General features: G+C 48.2%; 2 protein-coding genes across 7 annotated transcripts in view; one reads left to right on the top strand and one right to left on the bottom strand.

Annotated features, from left to right (window-relative positions):
• LOC144132499 (endothelin-converting enzyme 1-like) overlaps nt 1-18,600 on the top strand; it is a 69,607-nt gene that overhangs the window by 40,910 nt on the left and 10,097 nt on the right. The window lies entirely within an intron of this gene.
• Nucleotides 1-18,600, bottom strand: part of LOC144132500 (cytochrome P450 2J1-like) — a 139,978-nt gene that overhangs the window by 28,726 nt on the left and 92,652 nt on the right. The window lies entirely within an intron of this gene.

Below are 18,600 nucleotides of genomic sequence, written 5' to 3' on the forward strand. Positions count from 1 at the left end.
TTGACCGTAGGAACTACTTGAATGACTGAGGAACCCATTTTTAGATGAACCTGTGAGACAGCAGGATCCTTATTACGAGGTCTAAAAAGTACAGCTTTGCTTTTTCCAGTGTTTATGATCGGTGAATTGGACTCAGACCATTCGTGAAGTTTCTGCAAACAATCTGTAGCTTGCTGTTCAAGATCTCGCACATGTGCTGATCGGAAAAATAGAGTGGTGTCATCTGCGTATATGACAAAAGTTGGAAGTTTACTTATACAGACTATGTCGTTTACATAAAGAAGGAAAAGCAGCGGTCCCAATATACTGCCTTGCGGCACACCAGAAGACAGATGTATAAAATTTGATGACTCGTTGTCTACTGTTACTTGTTGGACACGGCAACTAAGGTATGAGGTAATTATTTGATGAAATTTTCCGCGAAAACCATAGTGTTCGAGTTTCGCCAACATTGTGCTGTGATTGATGCGATCGAACGCTTTCGAAAAATCAATAAAGATGCCGAGAGTGAAAAGTTTTTGTTCAAAGGACTCTGGAATTAGTTCTTTTTGGGTTAGAAGCGCAGTTTCTGTAGAAAAGTTCTTCCTGAAGCCATGCTGGCTAGGCGTTAATATGTTACATTTCTCGCAGAAACTGGACATTCGCTTGTATAATATTTTTTCAAAACACTTCGAGAAAATGGGGAGGATAGAAATTGGCCGATAATTGGACAGGTCATTTTTGTCTCCACCCTTATGAACAACGGTTACTTTGGCAATCTGCAATCGTCGGGGAAACACCGCATGTTCGAGGCAGCAATTAAAATTGTGCTCTAAAACTGGGCTAATTACATCAGCTAAATATTTTATTGGTTGGAGTTTAAGATCGTCTATGTCTCGTGACCTGCTGTTACGGAGAGTGAGTAGGCAAGTTTTGATTTCATTGGCGTCCGTTGGCATCAAGAATGCAGTGGAAGAAACCCGCGAGTCGAGGCATTTGATATCCTGGGGTCCGTGATTGCCATTTACCAGTGACGCGAAGAAATCGTTAAATTTTTCTGTCAAAGGTTTCCCACTGACTTGTGTGTTATCAACCAAGACCTCAAGCATTCCGCTTGCATGTCCACCTGGGTTTAAAACTTGATTTATTGTTTTCCATACAAGGTCACTCCTTTTAATTACGTCTGGATTAACTAGTTTTTCCATATACTCTTGCTTTGTTTGGCGTACAAAAGAAGTGACTTGGTTTCGATACGCCTTAAAACGTGCTAGGTCATCGAGGGATCGGCTTTTAATAAAGCAGTTGTAAAGATTCATTTTTTGTTTTACCATTTCAAGGCATTCTTTTGTTATCCAGGGCTTGCGGGCCTTGCGGGGTTTTATAAGTCACAAGTGGAAAATTTTCGTCATAGACAGACTTAAATGTAGTAATGAAGGCACCATATGCGTCCTCTGGATCATTATTGCTGAGCACGAGATGCCAGTCCACGCCTGCAAGTGCTGCGCGAAAGGAATTTAATGTGGCCTGGTTTATACGCCGATATTGTACCGCGGGAAACTTACGTTGTTTTGGGGGTGTAAAAGAGTCTACAAACATGAATATGGGTAGGTGGTCATTTATCCGGGCACTAATGACTCCTGAATGAAGACAGTCAACTGGATAGTTACTAATGAAGACGTCAATTGCCGTCGCTGCCTGCGGCCGTGTGGGGTTAATTATGACATTAGTAAATCCGTTGCTGTGCAATACGCAGTCGACCTCACGTTTATTTGTAGATTGAGATAGAAAGTCTATGTTAATATCGCCGCCTAAAACTAGATTAAGGTTGTTTGCGGTGATCCATTGCAGATATTCATCAAGAAAGCCGATAAAATTAGATATGCTGCCTTTAGGAGGCTGGTATATAACGGAGAAGACACTACTACCGCTTTGCAACGACAGTATTTCGTAGTCCTCGTGGGTTATAGTATAGTCGGTAAGAATGGTGCATTTTAAAGTTTTTTCGGTTGCTATCAGGACACCACCGCCTCGTTTACCAGTACGGTTTTGCACATGCGTGTTGTAGCCGGGCAGGTGCAAAGCTTCGTTACTACTTTCATACCAAGTTTCTGTAATCATTATTACATTGAAACGGAAGCTCAGTGTGCAAAAAAATGCTTCCAATTCATCGCCCTTGTTTCGCAAAGATTGCGCATTCAGATGAAAGAAGGACACAACATTCTTTTTGTGTGCAGATATACCACAAAGGTCAGAAGGCAGAACGAATGTGTGCATCTTGGGTGTCGTTGTGCTGTTAGGTATCAGAAAAGGCGTGGTGTCTATGCTATTTTATCCAGGTCTCGCTCACGGGCGATACGCACAATCGTCGACGACTCTGTTTTCCTAGCAAGAATGTGGCCGTTCTGTGTCCAAACAAATTTCCACTTCTGCTCCTTCTTCCGCGCTACTGCCATACCCAGCAATTTCTTGAGCAGGGGACACAAGTGCTCATTAACATACACAGTATCCGAACCATTGTAACCGAGGTCTTCAGCTACGACCTTTGTCTTTTTAGCTTTTGCCAGCACACTGTCTCGCTTTCCTCGCGTTTTGAACTGGACAACCACATTCGAGCTAGCCTTATTCTTTGTTTGAACACGGTGGCAAATATCAACATCACTCTCCAGTATTGGCTCTTCAATCATTTCGCCAATTTTTTGCAACATGTCTGGTAGGCATTCATTTTCTTGTGCTGGAAGTCCCTTTATCTCAAGGTTTTTATTTCGGGAATACTGTTCCAGACCAATGAGTCATTGCTCTAGGTCAGAACATCGCCTCTTCAGTTCCTCACATTCAGCTGACATTGCAGCATTTTCAGATTTCAATGTCTTATTTTCCTCTTCCAATGATGAAACGCTAGCGAACATATCATCAAACCCTTTGCTGCAGTGTTCAACACTTTTAGTTAATTCTCTTGAGTCGTTGCGCAAGTCGCGTTCTAGCGAATTCCGCATAGCTGTCATCTCTGTCCTAAATTCTTTCCTCAACTCGTCTCGAAGTTTTTCAATTTCAGTAGGCATGGCAAAAAAAAGGCACTAGGTAACTGGCACAAGTAGTGGCACAAAAAAAAACACAGTGCGGCGTCACCCACCCACTGCAGGGCAAAGGCCTCTCCCATTGTCTCTCCAATTAACCATATCCTTTGCCAGCTGCATCCACCCTTTGCCTGCAAACCTCTTAATCTCATCCGCCCACCTAACCTTCTGCCGCCCCCTGCTACGCTTACTTTCTCTTGGAATCCACTCCGTTACCCTTAAGGACCAGCGGTTATCTTGCCTTCGCATTACGTGCCCTGCCCAAGCCCATTTCTTTCTCTGGATTTCGACTAGGATGTCATTAACCCGTGTTTGTTCCCTCACCCACTCTGCCCGCTTCCGATCTCTTAACGTTACACCTATCATTTTTGTTTCCATGGCTCGCTGCGTTGTCCTTAACTTAAGCTGAACTCTTTTCGTTAGCCTCCACGCTTCTGCTCCGTAGGTGAGTACCAGTAAGATTATGCTGTCGTACACTTTCCTCTTGAAGGAAATTGGTAAACTGCCACTCATGATCTGCGAGAATTTGCCATATGCGCTCCACCACATTCTTATCCTTCTAGTTATCTCCCTCTTATGATCCGGATCAGCTGTCACTACCTGCCCTAAGTAGACGTAATCCGTCACAATTTCTAGGCTCTCGCTGCCAATTGTGAACTGTTGTTCCCTTGCTAGGCTGTTGAACATTACCTTGGTTTTCTGCATGTTAATTTTTAGACCCATCGATCTGCTCTGCCTGTCTAACTCATTGATCATGATTTGCAGTTCACCTCCTGAGTGACTCAGCAAGGCAATGTCATCAGCAAATCGCAGATTATTTAGGTATTCTCCATTTATTCTTATTCCCAACTGTTCCCAATTCAGGCCTCGAAATACCTCCTGCAAACATGAGGTGAACAGCATTGGCGAGATCGTGTCTCCTTGCCTGACGCCCTTCCTTATTGGAATTTTATTGCTGACTTTATGGAGGACTATAGTAGCTGTGCAGTTGCTGTATATATCTTCCAGTATTTGGACATAAGGCTCTTCTACCCCCTGATTACGCAATGCCTGTATGACTGCTGAGGTTTCCACTGAGTCGAATGCTTTCTCGTAAACAATGAAAGCTATATATAGAGGTTGGTTATATTCTGCGCATTTCTCTATCACCTGATTGATAGTGTGAATATGATCTATTGTGGAATATCCTCTGCGAAAGCCTGCATGATCATTTGGTTGATTAAAGTCTAAGGTTGCCCTGACCCTATTAGCGATTACCTTAGTAAATATCTTGTAGGCAACGAACAGTAAGCTGATCGGCCTGTAATTTTTCTAGTCCTTTGCGTCTCCCTTCTTATGAATTAAGATAATGTTTGCATTCTTCCAAGCTTCTGGTACAGTCGAGGTGATAAGGCATTGCGTATACAGGGTGGCTAGTTTTTCTAGCACGATGTCCCCTCCATCCTTCAACAGATCTGCTGTTACGTGATCCTCCCCATCTGCTTTTCCCCTTTTCATTGCTTCTAAGGCTTTCTTTACTTCATCTTTCGTTACTGGCGGGATGACGCATTGCTGTGCACTGCTGTCTTTCTCATTAACGCTCTGTTTCCATTGGCTACTGTACAGGTCTGTGTAGAACTCTTCGGCTACGTTAACTATCTTATCCATATTGCAAATGACATTGCCCTGCTTGTCTCTTAATGCATACATCTGGTTTTTACCTATGCCTAGTTTCCTCTTCACTGTTTTTAGGCTACCTCCGTTCTTTATAGCATGCTCGATTCTCTCCATATTAAACTTCCTTATGTCGGCTACCTTGCGCTTATTTATTAACTTCGATAGCTCCGTTAGTTCTATTCTATCGGTAGGGTTAGATGCCCTCATGTTTTGGCGCTTCTTAATCAGATCTTTCGTCACCTGAGATAGCTTCCCGGTATCTTTTCGAACTGTCCTACCGCCTACTTCTACTGCGCACTCCGTAATTATTGATGTCAGATTATCGTGCATTAAATGAACATCAAGATCATCTTCCTGAGTTAAAGCCGAATATCTGTTTTGCAGCGCTATCCTAAACTCCTGTGCTTTCCCTCTTACGGCTAACTCGTTAATGGTCTTCTTCTTCACTAGCTTCTTCCGTTCCTTCTTCAAGTCTAAGCTAATTCTAGACCTTACCATTCTGTGGTCGCTACAACGCACCTTTCGGAGGACGGCCACATCCTGAATGATGCCAGGTTTAGCGCATAGTATGAAGTCGATTTCATTTTTAATCTCACCATTGGGGCTCTTCCAGGTCCACTTCCTGTTTTCTCGTTTGCGGAAGAAGGTATTCATGATCCGTAAATTATTTCTATCCGCGAATTCGAATAATAACTCTGCCCTGCTATTTCTAGAGCCTATCCCATAGTCACCTACCGCGTGGTCGTCAGCCTGCTTCTTGCCCACCTTCGCATTGAAGTCGCCCATCAGTACAGTGTACTGCGATTTTACTTTATTCATTGCCGATTCTACGTCCTCATAGAAACTTTCAACGGTCTGGTCATCATGGCTGGATGTGGGTGCGTAGGCCTGCACCACTTTCAGCTTGTACCTCCTATTCAGCCTAATTACTATAGCTGCTACCCTCTCGTTAATACTGTAGAACTCCTCTACGTTGCCAGCTATATCCTTATTAATGAGGAATCCCACACCCAGTTCTCGTCTATCCTCTAACCCGCGATACCACAGTATGTGTCCGTCCTTTAGTACTGTATACGCCTCACCGGTTCTAATTTCGCTGAACCCTATCACATCCCATTTAATTCCCGCTAGTTCCTCAAACAGCACTGCTAGGCTAGCCTCACTAGCTAAAGTTCTAGCGTTAAACGTTGCCAGGTTCAGATTACAATGGCGGCCTGTGCGGAGCCAGAGATTCTCAGCACCCTCCGCTGCGTCGCAGGTCTGACCGCCGCCGTGGTCAGTTGCTCTGCAGCCGCTGGGGACTGAGGGCCGAGGGTTAACTGGTTTGATCATAGAAAGTTGTGGCCAAGTAGTACACCAGGGTGGCCAAATCCTGCTCTGGTGAGAGAGTGCGTTGTCGGTTCTGGTCACCGAGATCAGGTCGCACTCCAGGCCTGGTTATGCAATTCCATCGACACGCGGATTTTTTTTTTAAACCAGGCGGAGAATTGCGCGTCACCAGGATTTGAACCCCGGTCCTCTTGCACGCGAGGCGAATGTTGTACCTCTACGCCATCGCTGCATCTTGGGGTGGGGGTATTGCGAACAAAAACGTTTAAATCAAAAAGCAGTGCGTAATGGTGTAACCGAGAGAAAGGAACTTACGATACATAAGCGTGACACCTCGCCCGCTTGAGCAGAGAAGCTCACTGACGGGTATCTTACGACAATATTGTACTAGAGGGGACAAAAGTTTCCAGGCCGTGCGAAAAGTGCTTTCACAGCATGGGTGTCACCTTTTTCACAAGTAACCTTTCGCTACCACATATTAAAGCTGGTGCTGCTGTCATCCTTACGCTGGCGGCGCTGGCAGGGCACTTTATTTTTATTTTTTTGCCCTAACTAATCTAGCTCTGTCATCCCTACACACGTGGTCTGGCACTATTCGGTTGACGCTCTTGCGTCCTGGAGAATTCTGTCCGCAATAGTAGCTTTAACCTTTGACCAACGCTCACAAAAATGCTACTGTGCAGACCGTGGCAAACTGAAACTGCTCAATGCAGGCGTTGAAATGCGAACATTTGTTTGTTCTTGAGGTCGCTGTCTGCTACACTGTGCATGGAGTGCATATTAAGGTGAAAGCGTTTAACGGCTCATACTCGAGGTGTCCGTTCGTCCGTGACACTCTTCAACTCGATAAGAAAAGAACTTTGTGCACGATGAGATTCGAACCACCATCCTTTCGTTCCGCAGCCGAGCGCGCTAACGACTACGCTACTTCCTGCCAACGCATTTGTAGGTCTCCTTGTCTAGGACGCTGTAGTGTGTTTGCGGAAAGGCGTCGAATCAGATGGGTGCCTCCCAAATGCGCTCCACGGCCTCCAGCATTTAAGATGCAAAAACAATTGTGTACATAATTAGCATCTTAACCACACATCAGTGACACAAGCAGCAACACCGCGCTAAAGGCTTTTCCCCTTGCCGCACTTTAGGTCAAAGAAGTGCCCCCTGATTTTTTTAGTTTAAAATGGAAACACGAATTAAAAAAAATGCAAACGGTCTATGGGACGCCAGGTAATGCGGACGCGTTTTCTGTCCGAGTTCGATATGTTGCCTTGGCAGAAAGATAATATGGAGAAGGCGTACAAAGTTTAATTGTGCCTAAATAAACAAATTTCAACTATTTTAAGAAAATCCTCCTAGTCAAGCAAGTAGCCAACTGAATGTAGGCATGTCCGCTTCCTTGCCTGTTCTTTCTTGTCGTTGGCGAAGAATTCAACAGCGTTTAGGTTCACCCAAAACGTACCCGCCACATAATTACGTGATATATCTCAGTGCAGTCAACATGTATGGCAACGGTGCATGCGCAGTATGTCTCAATATCGTGGGCTGATGCTCGCAGAAAACAGTACACATAAAAGACAGCACCCGCAAGTACGCGTATTTTTGTGCTCTTTTATTCGATTGATGCACGTGCATTTCAAATGTGACACTTCCCATATACGCAAATTGGGCTATGAGGTGGGGCCCCCGTCGGTCGGTTGTGGGCAGACAATGTGTATTCTATGGGTTTCTACAACCGAAGCTAGCATCGGCCCAGTGTCGGCAGTCCACCAATCTCTACCTGCAGTCCTGCATTGAACGAATGTGGGTAGTCCTTGTGGTATAGCTTCGGTTTTGCATGTCGGCTACCTCACCCAATACCGAAATCGAACAGATGTTTTACAGGGCGAACCCAGTTTTTGCTTTGCCCACGTGTTCCCCACAAGGAGCCGATGTAGTTTCCTGAGTGTCTGCCCCAGATGCCGATGTGGGACCTACAGGGTCCCGACGTCGTGCTCTAGCAGGTCATGCTGGGAGTGTGCATAAGCTGTTCAGACACTAGATATGCTTGTACTGTCAGGTGGACCCCATTCTTAGTGATTTGGGGTGCACTCTTAAGCCAACGCCAGAATATTTAAACCTTGTCCGCCTTGTCACCTCCCCGCATTCCTATGAGGTGTGAACGGGAAGGACACCTGTTGCGGTGGTGAACAGATCGGGTTCTCTTTTAGGCGGACGATTTAGCGTGAGAAATAGCATACATCGTGCATTATAAAGTACCAGGGGTTCTTACAAGATGGATAACGATAAATGCTAGCAAATTCATCAGCTTGTGCTCCATGACTACTAATGAAGTCTTCGAGTGGTCGCTCCCGTGATCCGGTTAGGATTTGGCAGAGTGGGAGCCGCTCTTGCTCTGAGCGCATAGCGAGACTAGTCAAGCTGAATGGTCAGCGAATTGTTAGAGCGGAAGCACAGGAAGCAGGAGAAGGACGTAACTTCCGGAACCTCGCCGCGGCTCCGCTGCTGGCGTCAACAGTGACCGCACGTGGTCGCGGTCGCCGCTTAGCCTGTATCGATCGCTACCCCTGCTGTCCGTTCCACGGTACGCTCATTTTTCGAACATCGCCTTGTGGGTAGCACTGTCGTCCTCGTCTGAGCTGCTGCTGCAATCGCTGTTGTCATGCGACGGAAACACAGACCGCGTTGCTAGCGTATGCTTACCCGGCGCCTCTTGAAGATTTTGCCTCACACAGCGCGGCATCCGCAAAGCACAACACAGCAAGGACGCTACAATTGCATGACTGCGTCAAAAGCCTACAATTGCTTCTGCCTACGCGTAAGGAACAGTTTCTCCTTTGTTATTACTAGGCAGTACAATCTTTTTAGGCCATCTACACCATCGACGATGTTTCATATTCCTAAACATTCTACAGAAAACCAATTCCATTCCTTGAGCTTGGCGCATTATTGCCTTAGCTGCCTATGTGCCATAAAAACCAACACATCACAGCACAACACACACGCGTAAGGGACGCCGAGGCCTCACACCGCTTTCGCAAAATAGAGGAAGTGGCTCTGTATTGTGGACTCATCTCGGAGCCGCTCCGACTTTTTCTCGGAGCGCGTCAGAGCGCTCTGAGCTGGAGACGAGCATTCAGAAAGAACCAGCCGACTATAGTCAGAGCGTCCGGTTTCGACCAGACGAATGTGCTGTCGCCTCTCGGCGCGCTGTAGAGAGATCTAAAGCGACCAATCGAAGACATCATAAGAATCCCTCATAACTCCGTGGGCGCTGCTGCCCGAAAGACGCGGGTTTGATCTCTGCCGCGGTGGTCGAATTTCGATGGAAGCAAAATTATAGAGGCCCGTGTACTGTGCGATATCAGTGCAGGTTAAAGAACCCCAGGTGGCAGAAATTTCCGGAGCCCTTCACTACGTCGCCTCTCATAGCCTGAGGCGCTTCTGGACGTTAAACCCCTATAAACCCATAAAATGCGTGACTCCGTGGCAAAAACCTGAGTGATAGACCAGGGAACACAAAGACGGACGCTTTAGCGCTGAATTTGACTTCGCGTATTCAGACTATTCCTGAGCCATGGAACAGTAAAAAGGTGCTGCCAAAAATATTTTTTATCCGTGCTTTGGCCTTCAAAGATTCCTACAAGGGGAGTGATTACAAAAATACGCCGAAAAAGCAATATAACAGCACTAGAAATTTCAGAGAGTTCTAACCGTATCTCTAGTATTCGGTGAGCGCCATCGAGCAGCCTCTGCAAAGGTCATACTCACGGCGCTGCACCCTCAGTGATCAGTTGAAATCAAAACAAAAACGTCGGACGGAGAGAAATTTTTCTCCTTCTTCCTTGCCACCGTTTATTCCAGGTAGATGCAGAGATATACCTTTTTTTTTTCGCTTGTAATACGCATCATTCGACGTTGATTTCTCCGTGGAAGTAAACCTCGAAGCTGCTCGTCGGCAAATTGGAAAATAGTGTTGAGGGGCGTTTCACTGAATGGATTAGTCGATGAGATGAAACCTTCGTGTGTGGCATTCCTATGCACTAAGAGAATAAAATTAGCTGTGATTTAAGTACTGCTGAACCTGGTTAGAGAGCGAAAGCTGTGGTGTATCGGGTAAGTAGACGGGGCTTGGCGCCTGTAACGTTGAGTGCGTTCCCCACACTGGATAGGCAGCGTGGCCACCCTGGCAGGTGGCAGTTAAATTAATGGCTGATTGCGAGAGGTTGCTCACCCAATGAACGCTGCGGCCTATTCCATCGTCCTCTGCCGGCTAATCGAAAGGTAAAGTGGAGCGACACCATGGTGGACCACATATGGTAAGGCCTATAGCCACACTTGACCTCTGGCTCACTTGAAGGTCAACGGGCAACGCACGGTGAAATCGGGTTTTCCTAGCGTAGTAAAGCTTTCGCTTCAAAAATATTTGTGTTCGTCTCATCTTTCATGTACGCACCGCTTAGCGAATGGGACTGTGGAAGAAAGTGAAGCATGGGGAAAATGCGGCAGTTTGTATGAACGGTGATAGATGGGCACGTGTAAAGTGCTGCGGGCATAATTTTACGCTTACTTAAATTTATATAATTTTGCCCTTATGGCTTTAATGCCGAATCCCAACTTTATAGCTAAATGGCGCTGTAGGTATCACATAAATAATAAAAGAAAAAAGTATCGGTTTCTACGTGTGAAACACGCGCGATAAATGACCTTCGGCTGCATGGGACCAGAAGAGGAGCCGGAAAGAATCGGAACTACTGTTTTCTGGACGCTGCTGTACAGGAAAGGCTGTCAGCCGAGACTAGTGTTCCTTAAGTGGTCTACTTTCTTGGCCTAAGTTCGTGGAAAATTTGTGGCGTTGCGACTTTTTAATTTCCACGCTTTCTTACTTTTTTATTTCGACGCTTTCTTTCTGAATGTAGACAACCAGTGCGCAATGTGGGACATGGCAGCGCTTCTTTAAACTTAAGACTGCAATTCCTTGAGGCATGGTATGTACGTCTCGATAAGTAACTCGGTTCATCTTGTTTCCTGCCTTAGTCGCTACAAAGGGTCATCACAGAGGAATGGTTCTCGTATTTTACTGCTCCTCCAACTGTCTACAAAGCTAGCTTTTTCATTTCAATCTGTGGAAAAGTGCACAAGAACTTTTTTCTTAGATGGGCCTTTCAATGTTTCGTCAAATCTGTATTGACGCAGCCTTCTGACGTTGCTCAACTTGCAGTATGAAGACTGCTACACTTGGCGAATGAAGTGATATACTCAAAGAAAAAGCTTCTACTACATTATGCGCCTACTCAGTTCAACCGATTTTAATGACTTAATTCGCATACTGCAGCTTCACATCAGGTTGTGAGAAGATGAGATAAGAAAATGCGTAAACAAATAGAAAATGAGCAAAGCATGAGGTACTGTGAAACAAGAAGAAAACGCACGGTAAAGACCATGTCAGCTACAAATCGCAGATTATAAAATTTCTCTCAAAAGCAGAACACGAGTAGAAACTTGTTCCATACTTCCATAGTGCATGGAAAAAGAAATTATTTTAGTAAGTCAGTTCGAGGACAGCTAGGTGAAATATTTAATTCGCGATAGCTTCAAAAGGATAATGGTTGGTAAAATTTTAAATAGATGCCAAGTGAGCATGTGCAAAATATTTAAACATTCAGTGAGACGTCGCGAGGAACGTGAAGCTAGAAAGCCAGTTACGACGTGCGCGTAAAAATGTACGCCAAAACTCTGGCCACTGGGCAGCTTTTCATGAGGCCATTGGCGGCGTGTGCCAATTTCTGATGATAGAGAATTTTGGAACGAAATTTCTAGTTACGACACTCTGCTGTGGCAATGAGATTAAGTGAAGCGTCCTTGATGATAACTGCGGCACGTAGATGCATACCTGCGCGACTTCGCAATACAGCATTCGCCCTTTCCTGCGACACATTATTATATGAATCAACTGACGCCACTTTTTTTTCATGAAGCTGGCGTCCGTGCTTGAATGGTGTCTGCATAAGATTAGTTTGAAATTTGTCTTTCAGCGGCAATACCCTTTTATGGAGAAGTCTTGCCCCCATTGTGCCCTAAGCAGCCTAGCTTGAAGAAGCAAGAGAGGCTTAGGGAGAGAAAGGTCAATCTGTCGGACACGTTCCATTCAAGAATTGTGTTCAATCGTTCTTTCAAAGCGCGCTTATGCGCTCTCGGATGGCAGTCTGTCGACGGTCACACGCATGTTTCCTCCTTCAATTTTTTCGAATAAGGGTGTGACATTCCGTGTGTGCTACGAGGATCCACGTTCGACGGCGCGGCGTAGACGGAGACCCGTGACAGCGGCATCATCAATTACCCAGCCATGCTCTTTGAGTGACGACCAGAACAACCGGACCCGCCGCCGCCCCGGGGAAACAGGCTTTATCCTCCCCAATTTCCGGGCACATTCCAGGACAAGGGAGCTGTCAGCGGGCCAGAGCGCGCCGTACCACAGCCGACGCTATGCGCTACCGCGAAGACAACATTCTTTCCCTCCTTCCCCTTTCTTTGTGGGCTATCGCCGGGAAGGCACCCACAGCTTCCCGCCGTGCCTCGTGAACAAAAGCGCATTCCCAGAAGGGCCGTGACGGACACCTGTCATGGCGGACAGGCAGTACTCGCCAAGAATGTGGAAAGACAGGCGCTAGTGAATTAGCTCCGAAGAGAGAGCCTGTGTATACTCTCACTTGAGAGAGAGTGGTGGCGTTTTTGTTGTTTATTTAGTTTGTATTGTTAACAGACTCTGGGGTCGAGGCTAAGCCCAACCCAAGGGGTGGTCCCCATCTCGCATGTTATTTTGGATTGGAGAATTGATGCTTTGGGCGGGCCACTGGAAATGACCGCCCTTAGTCCTTTCTTAATCAAGTGCTTAAAAGCACATGTAAACGGATGCAGTCCAGTCTGAGCTGGGGCTCCATGCTTAGCATGTAATGTGATGCTACTTAGGCACTAACCTGCCCGGTCGATGAGTAAAGTAGTGCAAAGTTTGTTCTTTTGTAAATTCAGTTCTGCTTTTTCCAGTTTAACTCTCTGCATATGTATGTTGTAAAATATGCTCTGCTGTCATCATCAACAAGCTCGCCTCCTGTTCATCTTCCAAGCCGAACGACACTAGAGGAAGGGTTTGTGAACCATCCTCGAAGAAACGGACGACTATTGAAATTCTACTGCATACACGCTCAGGACGACATCGTTCGCCAAGAGGGCCTTCAGCGCCGAAGCCCGACGGCGTGCAGCTTCTGCCAGCAACCGCTCGAGCCCAACTCCGGAGCCACTCCATCGCCCCCATGAAGTCGTCGGCACGTAAGCTCGGACGCCCCAGCCTCTGATGTATAACCTTAATCATGTGTAATTATTGAATATACCTGTTTGTTTAAACTGAGCCATACGGTGTCTCTTTGCCTCTCCGTCCCGTGTGGACCTGCGCATTATGGGGGTCATCACACTGGTGTCAGAAGTGGGGTCTCAAAAGCAAATGTCCTCTGAATGCTGTGACATTCATGACTTCAAAATTGTAATCAAAAGGGAATCACGGGACTGATTGTGGGACTTTTACCCCCATTTGAGAGGCTTGAGGCACTGGAGGGCTTGAAAAAAAAATGACTGTATCTGAGGGAGCTCCCACTCCACAGTCGTCGCTCGGAGCAAGCATGCTGGCATTAGGAAGCGTCATTCCGACGTTTACGGGAGATAAGACAGGGGTTCCAATCTGCGATTTCTTTTCCATGCTAGAAGAGATTGGGAAAATGGGGGGATGGTCCGATGCTCAAATGCTGGGAATGGCGAGGTGTAAGATGGCAGGAGCTGCTCATGATTTTGCCTGGCGAGACGAAAAAGTAAAATCCACAAAATCATTTGCGGAATTTAAGAAGCTCGCGTTTGAGCATTTCGACACTGAACCACGTCACGTGCGGGTACAGAGGTTCCGTGACGCCGGACAGATGGTAGGGGAGGACGTGCGAACATTTGCGTCGCGGCTTCAGCGCCTAGCACGCGATACGTTAAGCAGGGAGGAGGAAGGAGACCAGCTAAGGAAGAAATACGCGGAGGATATACTTAAAGAGGAAATGACCGCTTTGTTCGTGGCTGGTCTGCAAGACCCCGTGCGCCGGTTCGTGCTCTCGCGCAAGCCGAGCAATTTCGACCAAGCCGTGGAGGCCGCATTGGATGAGGAACGAAATGAGGCGTTAACGACAGCCGCAGCGAGAGTACGCGTCATAGAGAGAGCGGTGCTCAACCCTGAGGTTGCTCTCTTGACAGAGCGGTTAGATCGCTTGGAACAGCTGCTAACTCAGCAGGTAGAACGCCAGGTTGAAGCGCGCGCTCAACAACGCCCATTCGCTGGAAACCGGAGACCGCCACAAAGCTACAGGCGCGGTATGCGAGATTCTGAAGAAATCGTATGCTTCGCTTGCCAGGGTCGCGGACACATCGCCAGGTTCTGCCAAAACGTGCGCCGTGGGGAGCCACAAAGAGAAGCAGGCGAGACACGCCCTAAGCAAGCCTACAGCGGGGCTCCAGATATCGAGTCAAAAAACTAGTTAGTCCTCCCCAGCCTGAGGAGCGTGGGGAGGGAGCAGTAGATGATGAGGTGGTGGTAGTTTGTGTGGCCGACGAGGCATGCCCTGTTGTGCGTTGCAAGTTAAATGGTTGTTGTATGGAATTGTTGATAGATACGGGGTCAAAGGTGACATTGCTTAAGGAGAGCAGTTTTAACACGCTTCGAAGGAAGGGGGACCGCGAGGTGTTGGAAGCGTCTGGTGGTATGGCAACCAAATTTGTAGGCATAACGGGGGATCCTCTTGGCATAAGTGGACTCTACCGGTTACACTTCTCTCTCGGCGGAATTGCATTGGAGCACCCCTGCTACGTATGCCCGGACACGGTGTCTCTGCCAAACGGAGTGTCAGGTATATTAGGGCAGGATTTTTTGAGAAAAGGGAAGGTAGTAGTCTCATTCTCTGAGGAAGAGGTTAATGCGGGCGGCTCAAAAGTTCCGTTTTTGAACAGGAGAGGGGCTGAGATTCGCATTACCGATATTGACACCCGTCAAACAGTGGGATCATTGGAGAAGGTATATTCGCGGGTTGCCGTCCGGCTGGTCGAGGAGGCGGTCGTCCTTCCTTGGTCGGAGCACATTTTGTACGCGTTTGTGCCTTCAGATGTAGAGAGCGGCGCCGTGGGAGTGCTTGAGCGGGTCGACTCTCTCAGCAATGGCCTGAAGGCAGCCGCGTGCCTCGTGACAGTTAATGACGCCCACAGAGTGCCCCTACGGGTGGTTAACTGTAGCCAGCAGCCACTGAGCCTTCCCAAGAACAAAACATTGGCTTTCTTCACCTCTGCGATAGAGCAACGTGAGCCCACCGATACGGTACTCGCAACTGTAGAGCATGCTAGTCCTTCGGCTGCTCCAAAGGTGTCGTTCGATCTTTCTCACGTAAAATCCAGGGAGAGGGAGGCTCTGGCTGGTTTGCTGAACGACTACTCGGAGGTATTCGCCGCGTCCAACCTGGATTTGGGCTGCTGTGGCGTTATAAAGCACAGGATAGAAACCGGCACTTCATCGCCCGTTCACCAGCGTGCGTACAGGATTCCTTACTCCCAACGTGAGGAGATGGAGCGGCAGGTGCAGGACCTGATTGATCGCGGCATTGTCGAACACTCAAAGTCACCCTGGGGAGCACCAGCACTATTGGTGGAAAAGCCAGATGGCTCGTATCGATTGGTAGTGGACTACCGCAAACTAAATGCCGTAACTCGCATCGATCCATACCCCATCCCCAATATACAGGAGACGCTTTCTCAGCTGGGCTCTGCCAGGTACTTCACGGTAGTGGACATGGCGGCGGGATTCTGGCAGATAGCAATGGATCCGGCAGATGCCGAGAAAACGGCATTCAACACGCCCTCAGGGCACTATGAATGGAAAAGAATGCCGATGGGTCTGGCCAACAGCCCTGCTGTCTGGCAGAGAACCGCTGATGTTATCTTGGCAGGTCTTCTGGGGAGGCTGTGCTTCGTGTATATGGATGACATTATCATATACAGTGACAGTTTTGATAACCATTTGCGCGATATTGAGCAGGTTTTGGTGCGACTAAGAGCAGCGGGTCTCAAGCTGAAGCCCTCTAAGTGCCAATTCCTCAAAAACGAGGTGAAATACCTCGGGCACGTTGTTTCAGCTGACGGCGTGCGACCGGACCCTGAGAAACTAAGGTGTGTCTCGGATTTTCCATCCCCGACTAGCGTCCGCCAGGTCCGGCAGTCTCTCGGCCTGATCGGTTACTACCGAAGGCACATAGAGGAGTTCGCCAAGCTCGCTAAGCCGCTCACCGCCTTAACAGCCAAAAATGTCGCCTTTCGCTGGGACGAAAACGCGGAGAATGCTTTTGGGGCCCTGAAAAGGAAGCTAATGAGTGCACCGCTGTTGCGCCACCCGGATTTTAGTTTGCCCTTCGTTATGGCCACAGATGCGTCAAAGTTCGCAGTTGGTGCCGTGCTATCTCAGGTTATCGAGGGCAAAGAACATCCCGTTGCTTTTGCTAGCCGACAGCTGAGCCCCACAGAACAAAAGTACGGAGCTACGGAAAGGGAGTGCCTCGCCGTTGTCTGGGCAGTAAAGCACTTCAGATGCTACCTTTACGGCCGCAAATTCAAGCTAGTCACAGACTGCCATCCTCTGAAATGGGTGATGAGTGTCAGGGACCCTAGCTCGCGACTCGCTAGATGGAATCTACACCTGCAGGAATACTGCTTTGAAGTTGAGCACAAGTCAGGAAAGACACATCTGAATGCTGATGCACTCAGCCGCACAGCTGCCGTGGCAGCTATAGATGAGTTTGTCCCCGTAGTCGACCCCGCCGAATTACGCACAGAGCAGTGCAAAGATCCTGACCTGAAGCGAATAATCGAAAGCTTAGAGGGCGCACCGTCTCACCCCGAACAGCTAGGTTATTTCATTGACAAAGACGGCACCCTGTGTCGGCGCACGAGGCCAACCAGGAAAGGGAGACCAGAGAAAACCGCTTGGGAGAGAGTCGTCATACCTCGGTCGTGGACAGAAAGGGTTCTTCGCGAGTTTCACGATGCGCCATGCGCCGGTCATTTTGGCGTAGCAAAGACACGCAGGCGTGTGGAGCGTTTGTACTTTTGGAGTGGCATGCGACAGGATGTTAGAGACTACTGTACGAAGTGTCATTCCTGTCTCGAAAGAAAAACACCAAGGGACGAAGACCAGCTCCAATTCAGCCGTTCTCTGAGGTTTCGGCTCCCTTCGAGCGGACAGGTATGGACATAATGGGCCCATTGCCCACGACCACTTCCGGAAACAAGTACATTTTAGTATTTGTCGATCACCTTTCAAAATACGCGGAAGCGGTAGCACTCCCAGATCAGAAGGCAGACATGGTTGCAAGAGCATTTGTCGAACAGATCGGGCTCCGACATGGACCCCCGAGGCAACTCTTGACAGATCGGGGAACGAACTTCGTGTCGCAGCTAATGAGGAGAGTTTGCGAGCTGCTTAAGATCGCTAAGAAGCAGACAACACCGTACCATCCGGCTTGCAACGGCGCGGTGGAGCGACTGAACCAAACCGTGGCCGGGTTCCTGTCGCATTTTGTTTCGCGCGACCAGCGGGACTGGGACTTGTGGCTCCCGTATGCAATGTTTGCCTACAATTCCGCAGCACACGAGAGCACGGGCGAATCGCCATTCTTTCTTCTCTACGGCCGAGACCCGGACCAGCCTAGTGAAGTGCCAGAGGGCCCCCGTCGTGTCCCATACGCTTCACTGGACGACTATAAGGTTGAGCTAGAATCGCGCTTGCAAGTGGCGAGGGACATCGCAAAGGAGTCCTTAAAGAAAGCGGCGAAGCGCAGGAAGGAGGTGCACGATCGCAGTGCTAGAGACGCGCCGTTTGATGTGGGGGACAGCGTGTACATTGAAAACTGCCAAAGGCAGATTGGGCTAGCTCGTAAGTTCCAGACGAAGTGGAGAGGACCGTGCGAGGTTGTCGAGAAGCTTTCTCCGGTAAACTTCAGAGTCCGAGACGTGAACCGGCGTTTGATAAGGATACACGCAAATCGCCTCAAGTCGGCACCGGTTCAGTATTCACGAAATGAGGAAAGGGAAAGCGCGGATTTTGATGGGGACAGAAGTGAAGCGGAGCGCGCAGATAGTTCGCAAGAAACGCCCTCTCCTGCATTTGTTCGGCAGGCGCCCGAGGTGACGGCCGGAATGCCACCGGATTTACTTCATGCATTGCTAGAAGAAGAAGCGCGCGAGGTTGCCGCGCAGATAACGCCAGGAGAGGCTCCTGCCACGAGCCCTCGCGAGTCCCAAAGCAGACAAAGGGGCACAGACTTACTTAGTATGACTCATGAAGGCCGATATCCGCTGCGAAATCGGAAAGCTAAGTCGGACTAATGGCGTAAACAGAGCGGAGTTGTGAACTGGTTAGAATTGTGTAATGCCGCAGCTCATAACATTGCTATGTGCTTATGTGTTAAGTTATCGGAGTTGGTAGTTAAACCTTTCTGTCATT

Source organism: Amblyomma americanum, chromosome 5 (assembly GCF_052857255.1).
Source record: "Amblyomma americanum isolate KBUSLIRL-KWMA chromosome 5, ASM5285725v1, whole genome shotgun sequence".
Lineage (NCBI taxonomy): Eukaryota > Metazoa > Arthropoda > Arachnida > Ixodida > Ixodidae > Amblyomma > Amblyomma americanum.